Here is a 10,268-nt window from a genome sequence, read left to right on the forward strand (position 1 = left end):
AGCTGCTGGCTCAGTAATGAACACAGAGCTGGATGGGCTGGAGGCTCAGACATCTGGTGTTTGCTGCCTGCATCCTCTGATACTGGCTGCGGAGTTGTAAGTTATCTGTGATTTTCCTGTTACAACACAAAGGGATTAGCTAGATTAGCTTCTGCAGAGGTGAGAAAGAAATGTGTTATGAAGACCATTTATTTTGTCCTAATTGGATTCACACCCTCTTTCTGAATAAAGCTCATTTTAATCCAGCTCTTGTGGTTTTTCATGGCTGTGAATGCAGAGTTCTTCCAGGGATGGGCAAGCGAGTCCCAGCTTCAGTGGAGAAAGTGAAGGGGTTGTGCTGGAGTCACTCGGGGCAGGCAGCCTGCAAGCAGCGCAGCTGAGGAAACTCTCATGGTCATGTCCCAGATGATGCTTCGTGGTCACAGACAGCTTTTGGCAGCACAAGGTAAAAGCCACTCTTTGAATAGGGAAATGTAAGCTTTTCAGTCCTTCTGAACATGACATCCACACCTGCTCTGGATAAGCGACAGCATAACATTGTGACCTGGAGGCATGGTGATGCTGCCCATCAGAAAGCAGCATATGCCAGTCCCCCTTCAAGCAGGGTGAGCTGTGCTGTATACTAAAATTGTCAGCAACTTTTCTGCTGCAGTTCATCATCTTTTCTAGCTGGTGTGGAACAGTGCAGGAAAACTATCTTTGTCTGCTGTTTTTCTTGGATCACTCACTCAGAAACATGGAAAGTACCTGCAGTAGGAGTGGCTTCTTGAGTTGTCCGTCACATCTCTGGAAACAAAATGAGCTCAAATGGAAAAGAAAGAAGAAAGAGCATGGTTTAAGAATCCTAGGTCTGGGTGTTTGCAAACTGATAAACATCCTCTCCATGTTAATCCCATTAAACAAGTAAATGCTTTTCACTCCCATGTCCTTTGCACTGTGCAAACTTTTGACATCTCTGTATTGGCCACCGTGATTTGATGCTCTGCCTCTGAGTCAGATGTGTAACAAACACCTCAGACCAGCTGGACTGAGCAATGTTCTCTTGATGAGCACAGCAGAAACCAGACACAAAATAAATGAGATTGGGGGGGGGTGTCTAAATTATGCCTGAAAATACATTACATAGTTAAGCCCTAAATTTGAAATTCTTCCATTTGTTTCTTGTTCTTACAGAGAACAAATGAATGCTACATCAGGAGAGTGCATTTCTCTGGAGAGAACATGCTCCTGCAGTTTCCAAAGATGTCCTGTATTTGTGAATGAGACTTCATCTACACCAGCCTCTGACTTGCCTGAGCGAGTTTGGTAGGTCTTACTGGAATTTGTGCACACATACTAAACTTGACACAAAATTTCTTTTTTATTGCTGTTTTGGTCATGTTTCTCCCCATGATAGATTGTTATATTTTCTCTTGGCTTTGTTACTCTATGACTGGACACTGAAGCATCAAATAAATCCATACGCTGGGTACATTCTCTGTTTGAGGTGTGTATTGGAGTGATTTGGTATATAGATTGCTGTAATTTTTGATGATACCTTTTGCCTTGCTCATTTCATCTTGCAGAACTCATTTGCTTTAGTACTTTTAGAGCTCATGGTAGGTGCTAAATAAACATTTCAAGCTATAAAAAAAGTTACTGGCCAACTGCGAAGTGGTAAAATCACAGATGTAAGCAGAGCATCCAGTTCTGCCGGACAACCTTCAGATTCTCCCTCTTTCTCTTCCTATGCTGCCTCATTTGTGGCACATCAGATGAGGCTTTTACATTCTCCCTCCCTGAACAGTTCCATAGAGCAGCATCCATTCTGATAAAAAAAAAAAAAAACAGCCAGAAAAAAAAGCACCCAAAATAAAAACTACATGATCAAACTAATTTGAAGGAACTTTTTCTCATATAGACAATACAATCTATTTTTCCTTATCTTAATTTCTGGAGTGCCTGAGCCATCTCAGAAAATTTCCCCTCAGTATTTAGCCTGAATCAAACATGTAGAATTTTCCTAGCAGGGAATACTCCAGTCTACAACATGAAAGTTAGGTAAAAAGAAAATAACTGAAATCAGACCCTGCTACTAGAAAATATGATACAACCTGGACAATGAGAAACACCATAATACAGGAATCACATCATCAAAGGTGCAATTAGGAGAGCTGGTAGTAAAAGCATGACTTTCCCATCACAGTACCCATGCAGCACAGTGGGAAAGGCTCAATAGTACAAGCAAGTACAGGACAGGTTCTAAGGGTCACCCAGCTAAAAAGTGGGTGGGGGGAACCAACAGGCTTCCAGTCTCTTTCTCACTGTCCTTCAGAGGGAAATGTAAGTAAAGGGAACAGGCTCCTCCTCTGCAGATTGACAGTAAAGATTTATGGATTGCTTGATTCAGAACTTTCTAACTTTTGGAAGTGCAGAACAACCCATCTGTCTGTTGCCTTCTTAGCAAGCTGGAAATTGAAGGACAGTGTATAAACTGAGGGAAAACCCCAAGAGTCTTCAGCACAAAATTCAGTTAGGTCTCTGTCTTCAGCAGCTTCCAAATCACAGAAACCTTGGGAATACAGGAGCACTGGGGCATGGAGCCTTAAGAGGCCAGAGCAGAAATCAATGTTGTTTCCTTTCAAGAGAAACTATAAATAGTATTTAGCATCTCCAAGCAGGCAAGTTCATAAGTGAGACTGCCTGACTGTGGACTGGCTTCTTTGTCAACTTAGTATTCAGGAGAGGGAAGAATTGCCATAGCAACATTCCCAACTTCTGACATGTATCATGCAGATCATGTAGTCAAGGCAGCGCAGCACCCTCACACATGTGCTCTGTGAACTTTTGTATTCCTGACAATATTAAAGACAGAACTACGTCTCATGATTGACACACTTGCCTGTGTGTCTTTATGATTCCTTAAAAAAAATATGGAAATGCTTCCCTTCCCCCATCATCCTCCTTTGAACTGTTTTCTCTTCTCCATCCCACTGAAATGATGAGAACAGCTCATGCCCCAGATCTGCAGATATATGTTCCTGACAGTAGTCCTACGCTATGCAAATGTGTAAATTGCAAAATGTAGAGGGTTTAAAAAAATTAAGTATACCCAGCAGAATCCATATTCTGAGTAAAAGCGCTGAAAGGAACTAGAAATCTTCCAGTACATGCATAATTAATGTGCTATTAAACAAAGCCTTACATCTTTTTTCTATTGTTATTGCCTTTTTTTTTTGCTTTGAGTTAGTCTGAAATCTCCAGACACACACACCAGCCAGACCTATGGCACATGCCAATATGTGTGTTGCCCTGTGCAGGAGGTGAGTTTACAAGCAAAGCAGAATACATGCTTGCAGCCAAAGCCTGGCTAACCCCTGGGATGGCTTGGGCTATGTGAACTTCACGCTGAAGGGCAAGCACCACACATTACACAGGGCTAAGTTGTGGGCCAGTACAAACAGGATGCTGTAACACTGTGCAGTAAAATCTCCTCTGTAACCCTGACAGCAGTGGCAGCCAGGTACTTGACATTACAAGTGTTCTTGATATAATCACAGGTCATCCAGTGAATCTCCTTCTAAGTTTACTGTCTATCCAGTATTGCGGCTCCCTTCCCAAACCCTGTAACACCAGAAATAGTAGGAATATAATTATACCACTATATATATATGCCTCTAACTATGCCTATCCTACCAGTGGTTCTGACATTAGAGGTATCACAATATACTGTCTCATGCCTATGTGTTTTTAACTCAGACCTGGGATTTTATGTGCTGTCCTTGGCAGGATGCTGATGACACCTTTTCTACGTAAGGCTTGGCCTCAGTAGCTCCTTTTCCAAGGAATGGGCTCAAAATTCTGCATAACTCTATGGTCTTGGAAGGGGGAGACCAAAACCCACTTTGACCGAGTGCTTCTTTCTGGACTGGAGATGCGCCTAGCTGTGGGCTACACCTAAGTGAGGTGATTTTTATCTTCTAACGAGGTTAGTTTATCTTCTCATGGTCTTCTTTCTTACACAGCTCCCCAAAGATGCCTCATGAGTGCTCACTGCAAAGTGTTCGTGTTGGATGGCAGAAGCTCCCACTGCCTGTGCCAAGGGAGTTCTTTTGTATAACGGCCTGCTGGAAGCAGGTCACCTTCAGATGGTGCCTGCTTTTTATCTTTCCCCCTCACTCCCCATTCCTGTCCTCCACACCATTCCTCTCCAGTGTTTAGGGTCACTGTACAAAACTGATACCTTACCTTCCCCAGGCATGGTGAATGTAATTATGTTCCAGTCAGCATTGCTTAATGGTTCAGCTGGGATTACTTCCCCAAAGAGCTCCTGAGCTTCACCCAGGTTTGAGAGCTCTCCCTGCTCATTCCAAGAAACAAACATTCAAGAAATTCCTTCTTTATAACTGGTCCCATGGTGACTCTTGGCCAGACTACATTCAGGTAGTTGAGGTCCTCCATTATCATAATTTTTGCTGCCTCTCTAAGTATTCCATGCTTAATTGCCTCTTCCTACTCTATGACTAATAACACTCCTGTTCTGTTAAGCCACCTCTAGAGAAAATGGTTTGCAGCTTAATACCAGTAGCAGAAGAGGGATGACCTCCCCCTCTTTTATCCCATTACATCTGTCAGATGTAAACTCAAGAAGCCAAACTGGGAGCCATTATTAAATAAGAACAATTTATTTTATTTTACATAGTACCTAAGCTAAGATGATTCTATGTATAAAGCTAGCCAGGCACTCTTCTGGCTGTGAAACCAAACATCCAGGAATGCAGTACTACACAGCACTGAAGCAGCAGATCATCCCTATTGCTACTCAGGATGGCCAGCAGCTCACCAGCCTTGCTCCCAGCAGAAAAGGGGGAGCACAAGGAGCTGCCAGTTTGGAGTTATGGTGGAATTACATGTCAAGAATGATGCCTCTCACAGTGCCTGGTTTCTTTCCATGTCAAGCAAATAACTGCCTTTTAACATCTGACTGTCATTGTTTGTTTCCACAAAAGATTGTGTGTGTATGTATATCTGTGTGCATGTGTGTGTTTAACTTCCATGTATACAGTATTCATACAGTGGGGACTATCTGCATATTAAAAAAAGCAAAGAGATATTATGTCCTAGTACTGACTGTACTGTAGCAATCTCTATATTTAGAACGCACACTGTGGAGATACTTCTCCAGCTTAATGGTAGATGTTTACTTTTTAATACACAAGCTATATATAAAATGCTGAACTTGGACACCATGAGTAGCTACAATACAAATTATATGAAAAAGACGCTATTTTACTTCTGTCTCATTTTACACAGCTCTAAGGAGCAACAGATACCTCCTCTGGTGGGCCACGAAGTCTGTGGCCTGCCTTTCAAATTTCCGTACTGGCATTTATTGTTCTGAGGTTCAAATCCCTTTACAGCTGTGGTCTGAACAAGAAAAGGGCACTTAAGGGATTAAGACTACAACTTGCTCTTCTGGGTTACACTAAAATCTATTGATTTCCATCTGTTACTTGAACAAAACAGAGTGCATTTTTGATAAAAATAAAATTGCTTATTTTGGAGAATATACATTAAATATATTTGATGTTTATGGTCTGTAAATTGGACAGGTCAATTTTCCTTAGACTTACTTAATAATACAAGTACAAGGAAGTCACTATGCTCAAAAGACCAATTTTCACTCTCAGCACAAAAAGCTCTTTCATTTCGTCACCAGAAGCACTACAGAAAGCATCCCACCTGCAAGTCCACTTGTCTCTCATTCAGCAAAGCCCTTGCCCTGAAGAGCACCTGTGCATGTGCTTGGAGTTCAGCATATGCCCAAGCAGTTTTCTTAAACAGATGATCTTTTTACTGTCCAGGCTAATTTAACTTTCCCTTTGCTCCTCCTGCTTCAGAAAGAAGAGAGCTCATCGCCACTGTAGAAAGTTGACCAGTCAAACCTGCAAGGGTGTTTTTTCCTGGGGCTCCTGCAATAGTCAAACCCCAGGTTTAATACTGCAGCCAGACACACTGAAGACACCTGCACTTTTACAACACATACGAATATGTTATGCCTGTGACCCCAGCTTAAGTGGCTGGCTACAGCAGCATGTGAAGCTTTGAACCACATGAGCAGAGCAGAGCTGCTGTGATACCCCAGCAGAGATGACTTTCCAACCCTAACTATTCTATGATTCTATACCATGCACTATGCTTCAATTAGCTTTCTTTTGCTGCTGCAGATGGAAAATGCCTGTCAGCAGCATTTGCCCCTGCTCACACGAAACACACGAGCATTAAAAGGCAGGATTAGTAGCATAGCTTCTCCAAGGCTGCATTCAGAGGTGACCTCACCTACATATCTCCTACTGCTTGCTCCTTTATTCCCAGGGCAGGAACACCAAACCTACCTCTGTGATGCTAACCTCAGGCTGATGGTCTCTTCAGAACTGTACTTTAACTCAAATTTTAGATTATAAATCCTTTCAGTGTTCAGTCCAGTGGTATCTGAGTCTTCAAAGGCTACTAAAATGTGCTTCAGAGCAGACTGACCAATCTTTACAGAAAATAAAAGCTGAAGAAGAAATTGTTGTTAGGATTTGGAATAGACTTGAATAGCAAATTCAGTAGGAAAAATGAAGTAAGAAATGTATGCCTTATACACTGTCATTACAAACCGCCAGATGAAAGCCTGCAGAATGGTCACCCATTTTTTAGTCTACTCACAGTGTCCAAGCAGCTTTGACATGCACTGGTGGCAATTTAGACAGTATTACTCATGTGGGCAGAGAAGCAAAGAATCAACTGAAAATTGGGGAAAATATTTGTAATTTATCCTTTAAAATACGGCAACTATTGCTACAGAGAGCAAACTATGCTTTTAACACACACAAACTGAATCATAGACTAAAATAATTTCATTTTACTAAAATAATTTCATTTTGAGATTGTGGCAAAAGTTTGCAAATTATGGCAACGGTTTTGTAACAAAGTATTACAGGAACTATGCATGTATGTTTTGGGGTAGCTAAATGCATGCATAAAGTCAGGATGAGCTTTCTAAAGCCAAATAGGGGATACAGTTGTACTGAAATTCATGGCAACTCTGTGGCTAGAATTTCTAACTAGCCTTACAAAAAAGCCCAAGCTTTTTTGCATTCTATACTAAGTCAAGATTACAAAGTCAGGCATTCAAGTTTGAGGTAATGTCAGAATTAAGGCTGTCTTTTCAACCTTAATTTGGCCCCTTGTAAGTATGAATTATGATATTGCCTTTAACTAGATGATCACACATTTTTTCCTATGCCTCATTCATAACTCATGATGGATGGTGCTCACTGAATAATGAAACTGTATTTTGTTTTTTCCTTGTGGTTCAAGGTGTGGCAGCCTGCCTTACTTACTGCATGCTATATTCTTCTCTGACAACCAAACTAATGATTCCTTCACAGAGTTTTCTATGCGGTTTATCATTACAGGTCCAACATACTCAACAAACATTACCAATTTAGGTTTACTGCAGTCCTCAAGGGAAAGGCTAGAGTTTTTTCTCTTAGTTTATCCATCTACAACCAATTTTCATTGCTTAGTTTTTCATCAAAGCTTTGCTTCCTTCATATTTGGTCTAGGCAGCTTTATCTGCAGCAGGTTTGTGGGGGTATTGACTACACATGGGAACCAAAGATGCAATCCTCTTGGGTAGTCAGGCCTGGAGAAAGTCAACAGATCAGGGATGTGCCACAAGATGGATCATTCCCAAAGTTGATAAACAATCTGGATAATTGCCTGTGCACCTCAGGGAAGTGCTACGTTGCATCAATGCTACCCTTCTTCCAAAGACCCATTTCCATAGCAAAAGAAAGTAGAGAAAAGTTTTCCAGACATGATTTTTTTTTTTTCCATAGACTTGCACTTGAAAATAGATGACTTGTTCTGTCAAAAAGTTTTCCACCAAAAAATTAGTTCCCCCAAGAGAAATACCTTTCAGGGACAATTTCAGCCACAGTGGTTGAAATTTGGCAAGCTTACAAGTGACTTTTACTTCAGTCATCATTCATCCATCATCTTTCTTAAGATTGATGGATTGTGTAATTCTAAAGGGAATGAACACAGTCTAGAAGAGTGAACTCTGGGTAACAGGCCCTGAAGTTATTTATATCATGGTTCATACATCATAGGCTGAATTTAATGCTCCAAAATGTTTTTTACTTCAAATACGATGATTCAAAGCTCATAGGTGGTGGAGAACTTTCTGATATCTGAGAAGACAAATTGAGTTCAAACATCTCGGAATACTATAAATTTCCTCAAACCAATGAAACCCACCACATTTTGTGTCACATATATTGCCTTTGGCTAGCACTGCCAACCTCAAGGACTTAACAGAGATCTAAGCTTGGTAGTCTATTATTTTTGAGGTGCTTAATATTCACAGGTTCACAGATATGAGGGATTACAATTTTAAGTGCCCCTATGCAGCAGCTCTGAAAGGGAGTCTTCTTTCACTTGGACATCTACCTGTGGATTCAGGTATGCAATTTTGATCTCTAATGTTTCTGTTCTCTGTATATTCTTACTACATTTCCAAGATCACCTAGAGTGACATGGTATTAGAAGAAAAACTTATCTTGAGCAGGTGCAAAACTTACTGAGAAAGAGGAATCTTTCCATCAACAGCCAGTTTTTGAGGCCTCAGACATTCAGTGGTGCAATAAATACAGCAGAGATGTTCAGAGTGTGCTTTAGCAGAATGTGTACGGCTGTGCGGCATTCTGGTATTTCTTATTTATATTTGACACATTCTTTCCATCAGAATGAATTCCTGAATTCAGTGAAGGAAACAATCCCTGTGAAATAAAAAAATTGCAAAAATGTCCTAGACTTAACAGCAGAGCACGAGTTATGCAAGTTCTTCATATGACAAACAAGTCAACAAGGTTTGTGCTTTGGGTTTCCCACCCTAAGCTGCAGTTGATAATCTGCCACAATGTGATGTCTGTCACTGCTGCTGCTGATGTTGGGAAGTACAGCCAGATTCCTTTGCACAGTCATTGTCCACCAGTACTTTCATGTGCTACCACAGCCTTCAGAAGCAGTGACTTTAAGCAGTTCCTAGCTCACTAAACGTAACTGATTCCACATTTTCTTTCCTTCCTGAGTTTTGAAAGCCTGTTGCAAATAACAGGTATCTTACCACCTTCAATAACAACCACCTATCACAACGAAGCCCTACTTATCCGTGGCTAAAGCAATCATGTTGCAGTATTACTGTGCATATATGACACACAGCTCAGGTCCAGTGGAAAGTAACATCCCTAACACAAGGCCACATGGCTACAGGAAATTTGCTTCCAAATTCTGCTAGTTTTGTGTGTCCTGTCCTCTCCCTCTGTGGGACCATCAGAGGAGCTCCTTCTTCTTTATCTGGCCACCTGTTTCCATGAACTTTCTAGCAATTTGCCTAGCTTTGAAATCTTTGCAACTCTGATCAACAAATTAAAAATTATTGAGAGGACACACAGTCACAAAGACAGTATCATCACAGAAGCCTTATTTTTGAAAGAAACCATCCAAAAAGCACACTGTTGAACTTGTGTATTGTATCTTATGATAATGTATACATAAATATATTTAACAAATGACTGCAGAGGCATGTCGTGAGTTGAGGAAGATCAGTTACCCCAAGAATTGTTCTGGAGCAGAAACATGCTGCTGGCGCAAACCAGTAGAACCTGGTTAAGTCATTAAAACTGCAGAAATCCTTTTAATAAAAATCACACACTAACATTAACCACCTTTGAAGGGCTCTGCATGTATTAAAAGAAATACATCTAAATACACTAATGAATAAATGTGATGAGAATACCAATATGTTTGGATCTTAAAGTTACTTTTTTATAAATAATTTCTTGCTGAAAATTATTCCATTCACTTGATTTTAACTCTAGGCAATTTTTCTGCCTACTGAAGTTCCTTCTTGATTGTCAGATAATTAAACAGAATCCTGTCAACTTTTAAACTATGGCTATTGTTTTGCAACTGAATTCCTCACACAAACAGGCATATGTTTAACTTTAAACATTTGCTTACGTGCCCTCCTGAAGCAAGACTTAAATGCTGCCTCTGGTACAACACTAATGGCTCAGCCCATCTATTGAGAACTTACAACTTGGAAATGCAGGATCAGGTCTTGTACTGGGAAAACAAGAAAAAAAATCCTCATGTAGAAATAATATCATCTACAGTTGACACTGGAAAACCTGAAAATGTATCATTCAAATGCCACCAATCCATCTAGAACTTCA

This window comes from Nestor notabilis, unplaced genomic scaffold (genome assembly GCF_000696875.1).
Source record: "Nestor notabilis isolate BGI_N333 unplaced genomic scaffold, ASM69687v1 scaffold12071, whole genome shotgun sequence".
Classification (NCBI taxonomy): Eukaryota; Metazoa; Chordata; class Aves; order Psittaciformes; family Psittacidae; genus Nestor; species Nestor notabilis.